This window comes from Bombina bombina, chromosome 8 (genome assembly GCF_027579735.1).
Source record: "Bombina bombina isolate aBomBom1 chromosome 8, aBomBom1.pri, whole genome shotgun sequence".
Taxonomy (NCBI): Eukaryota; Metazoa; Chordata; class Amphibia; order Anura; family Bombinatoridae; genus Bombina; species Bombina bombina.
In genome coordinates, this window is record NC_069506.1 from 344493796 (window position 1) to 344498795 (window position 5000).

The window sequence follows — 5000 nt, forward strand, 5'->3', positions numbered from 1 at the left end:
TACTTTACAGTTTGTGCACGTCCCTTTACACTGTAATCTCTGCCCTGTATACTTTACAGTTTGTGCACGTCCCTTTACACTGTAATCTCTGCCCTGTATACTTTACAGTTTGTGCACGTCCCTTTACACTGTAATCTCTGCCCTGTATACTTTACAGTTTGTGCACGTCCCTTTACACTGTAATCTCTGCCCTGTATACTTTACAGTTTGTGCACGTCCCTTTACACTGTAATCTCTGCCCTGTATACTTTACAGTTTGTGCACGTCCCTTTACACTGTAATCTCTGCCCTGTATACTTTACAGTTTGTGCACGTCCCTTTACACTGTAATCTCTGCCCTGTATACTTTACAGTTTGTGCACGTCCCTTTACACTGTAATCTCTGCCCTGTATACTTTACAGTTTGTGCACGTCCCTTTACACTGTAATCTCTGCCCTGTATACTTTACAGTTTGTGCACGTCCCTTTACACTGTAATCTCTGCCCTGTATACTTTACAGTTTGTGCACGTCCCTTTACACTGTAATCTCTTTCCCTGTATACTTTACAGTTTGTGCACGTCCCTTTACACTGTAATCTCTGCCCTGTATACTTTACAGTTTGTGCACGTCCCTTTACACTGTAATCTCTGCCCTGTATACTTTACAGTTTGTGCACGTCCCTTTACACTGTAATCTCTGCCCTGTATACTTTACAGTTTGTGCACGTCCCTTTACACTGTAATCTCTGCCCTGTATACTTTACAGTTTGTGCACGTCCCTTTACACTGTAATCTCTGCCCTGTATACTTTACAGTTTGTGCACGTCCCTTTACACTGTAATCTCTGCCCTGTATACTTTACAGTTTGTGCACGTCCCTTTACACTGTAATCTCTGCCCTGTATACTTTACAGTTTGTGCACGTCCCTTTACACTGTAATCTCTGCCCTGTATACTTTACAGTTTGTGCACGTCCCTTTACACTGTAATCTCTGCCCTGTATACTTTACAGTTTGTGCACGTCCCTTTACACTGTAATCTCTGCCCTGTATACTTTACAGTTTGTGCACGTCCCTTTACACTGTAATCTCTGCCCTGTATACTTTACAGTTTGTGCACGTCCCTTTACACTGTAATCTCTGCCCTGTATACTTTACAGTTTGTGCACGTCCCTTTACACTGTAATCTCTGCCCTGTATACTTTACAGTTTGTGCACGTCCCTTTACACTGTAATCTCTTTCCTGTATACTTTACAGTTTGTGCACGTCCCTTTACACTGTAATCTCTGCCCTGTATACTTTACAGTTTGTGCACGTCCCTTTACACTGTAATCTCTGCCCTGTATACTTTACAGTTTGTGCACGTCCCTTTACACTGTAATCTCTGCCCTGTATACTTTACAGTTTGTGCACGTCCCTTTACACTGTAATCTCTGCCCTGTATACTTTACAGTTTGTGCACGTCCCTTTACACTGTAATCTCTGCCCTGTATACTTTACAGTTTGTGCACGTCCCTTTACACTGTAATCTCTGCCCTGTATACTTTACAGTTTGTGCACGTCCCTTTACACTGTAATCTCTGCCCTGTATACTTTACAGTTTGTGCACGTCCCTTTACACTGTAATCTCTGCCCTGTATACTTTACAGTTTGTGCACGTCCCTTTACACTGTAATCTCTGCCCTGTATACTTTACAGTTTGTGCACGTCCCTTTACACTGTAATCTCTGCCCTGTATACTTTACAGTTTGTGCACGTCCCTTTACACTGTAATCTCTGCCCTGTATACTTTACAGTTTGTGCACGTCCCTTTACACTGTAATCTCTGCCCTGTATACTTTACAGTTTGTGCACGTCCCTTTACACTGTAATCTCTGCCCTGTATACTTTACAGTTTGTGCACGTCCCTTTACACTGTAATCTCTGCCCTGTATACTTTACAGTTTGTGCACGTCCCTTTACACTGTAATCTCTGCCCTGTATACTTTACAGTTTGTGCACGTCCCTTTACACTGTAATCTCTGCCCTGTATACTTTACAGTTTGTGCACGTCCCTTTACACTGTAATCTCTGCCCTGTATACTTTACAGTCTGTGCACGTCCCTTTACACTGTAATCTCTGCCCTGTATACTTTACAGTTTGTGCACGTCCCTTTACACTGTAATCTCTGCCCTGTATACTTTACAGTTTGTGCACGTCCCTTTACACTGTAATCTCTGCCCTGTATACTTTACAGTTTGTGCTTCCCCAGTGTTGTGTGTTTTATATCACCTGCAAGCTATGCTCCCTGCATTGTATGTTTTCTTCAGTGTGTATCATCTGCAGAATGACATGTAAATTAGCCTGTTATTAGTGTTATTGATCTGACATTGTATAACATCTCATATGGAATAATAATTGTGCGATGTCAATATATAAACCTCAAATTCAATAAAGTTACATGCAAAAGTCTTGAGATGCAGAAATCGTCACAGAGACAACAAAATGTCCTTAACATCCAATTTACTAGATTTTGGCACAGAAATGTCACAGATCAGAATGTTGCAATAGGTCGAATGGACATAAAAGTGTTTTTTTCTGCGTGTCGCCAGTGACTTGCTGTACCGTACACTGCATGTGTGGGAGACAAATGTGCCTTACAGCAGCTTATGACTATGTTAGCAGCAAGTTTTGCATCATTGACCCAGGCTTACTATGGGGTTGATCATATTTTTTTGCTGTTTTTAAAGAGATAGTAGAGCCAAAATTAAACTTTCATGATTCAGATAGAGCATGCAATTTTAAACAACTTTCCAATTTACTTCTATTTTCAAATTTGCTTCGTTCTTGTGGTATCTTTTATTAAAGAGTAAAAATAGGTAGGCTCATAAGAGTTTAGGAGTGTGCATGTGTCTTTAATACTCTATGGTAGCAGTCTTTTGCAACATTGTATAACAAAGCTACAAATAATGTTGCAAAACACTGCTGCCATAGAGTACTAAAGTCTTGTGCACACTCCTGAGCCCTTATGAGCCTACCTAGTTTTACTCTTCAATAATAGATACCAAGGGAACAAAGCAAATTTGAAAACTGAAGTAAATTGGAAAGTTGTTTAAAATTGCATGCTCTATCTGAATCATGAAAGTTTAATTTTGGCTTTACTGTCCCTTTAAGTTCCTGATTTACCTTTTTCATCATTGGAACGATCACAATGCAAATGATAGTAAAATATCGGATCGGGTATCAGACAGCATTGACTTAAATGATCACAATCCACCAGACCCCAAGTTATTTCTTAAATATCAACAACAAAATAGACATCAAATTTAACAGCCAAAGGCACCTGATAAATTCTCGAGACCCACAGGTCAATCAATAACACACACTGGATAAATGATAACAATATCATCCACATACCCCAAGAACAACAACGGCTCTTTTCAATGACAAATCAGTAAAAATTGATACCAAACACGTCAACACCATCAAAGCCAAAACACGAAGGACACATATCTACAAGGTATCAACAGTTGCAACATTCAGATAGAGATGAGACTATGGCATCTATTTATCAAGCCGTCAACTTACTTGCATTCGCCGGCCCCAATACGCTTGCCTAAGATCGCCTAACATTGCTGCCACGGACCTGAATACGTTCTCCAAAATTATAAAAAAAGCTGTCAAAAAGCCGCGCACCAAGTACGGGGTGATGAGCAGCGGACTGTTGTTAACTTACAGTCATCGATCTTGCTGCTCTTTGGCTTTTTTACAGCTTTCTTGGTACCCTGTCAGTAAACACCCACACTATACTATACTGTTTACCCCTAAATCGCCGCTCCTGGACCCCGCTGCAACTCTAATAAATGTATTAACCCCTAAACCACTGCTCCCGGACCCCGCCGCAACTCTAATAAATGTATTAACCCCTAAACTGCCACTCACGAAGCCCACTGCCACCTACATTATACTTATTAACCCCTAATCTTCCGCCCCCTACACCACCGCCACCTACATTATATTTATTAACCCCTAATCTGCCCCCTACACTGCCGCCACCTACCTACATTTATTAATCCCTAATCTGCTGCCCCCAATGTCGCCGCCACTATATTAAATTTATTAACCCCTAAACCTAAGTCTAACCCTAACCCTAACACCCCCTAACTTAAATATAATTTAAATATATCTAAATAAATATTACTATCATTAAATAAATTATTCCTATTTAAAACTAAATACTTACCTATAAAAAAACCCCTAAGATAGCTACAATATAACTAATAGTTACATTGTAGCTACCTTAGGATTTATTTTTTATTTTACAGATAAGTTTGTATTTATTATAACTAGGTACAATAGTTATTAAATAGTTATTAACTATTTAATAACTTCCTAGTTAAAATAAATACAAATATACCTGTAAAATAAACCTGTTACAATTACACCTAACACTACACTATAATTAAATAAATTCCCTAAACTAAATACAATTAAATAAAATTATCTAAAGTACAAAAAAAAAACCAAACACTAAATTACAGAAAATAATAAACAAATTACAAGATTTTTAAACTAATTACACCTAATCTAATCCCCCTAACAAAATAAAAAAGCCCCCCCCCCAAAATAAAAAAAAAAGTCCTACCCTACACTAAATTACAAATAGCCCTTAAAAGAGCCTTTTGCAGGGCATTGCCCCAAAGTAATCAGCTCTTTTACCTGTAAAAAAAACATTAAAACCCACACCCAATTCCCCCTTAAAAAAAAACTAACACTAACCCCTTGAAGATCACCCTAACTTGAGAAGTCTTCACCCAACTGGGCCGAAGTCCTCAACGAAGCCGGCAGAAGTGGTCCTCCAGACGGGCAGAAGTCTTCATCCAGACGGCATCTTCTATCTTCATCCATCCGGCACGGAGCGGGTCCATCTTTAAGACATCCAGCACGGAGCATCCTCTTCTGACTACGTCTTCTTCAACAATGACGGTTCCTTTAAGTGACGTCATCCAAGATGGCGTCCCTTCAATTCCGATTAGCTGAT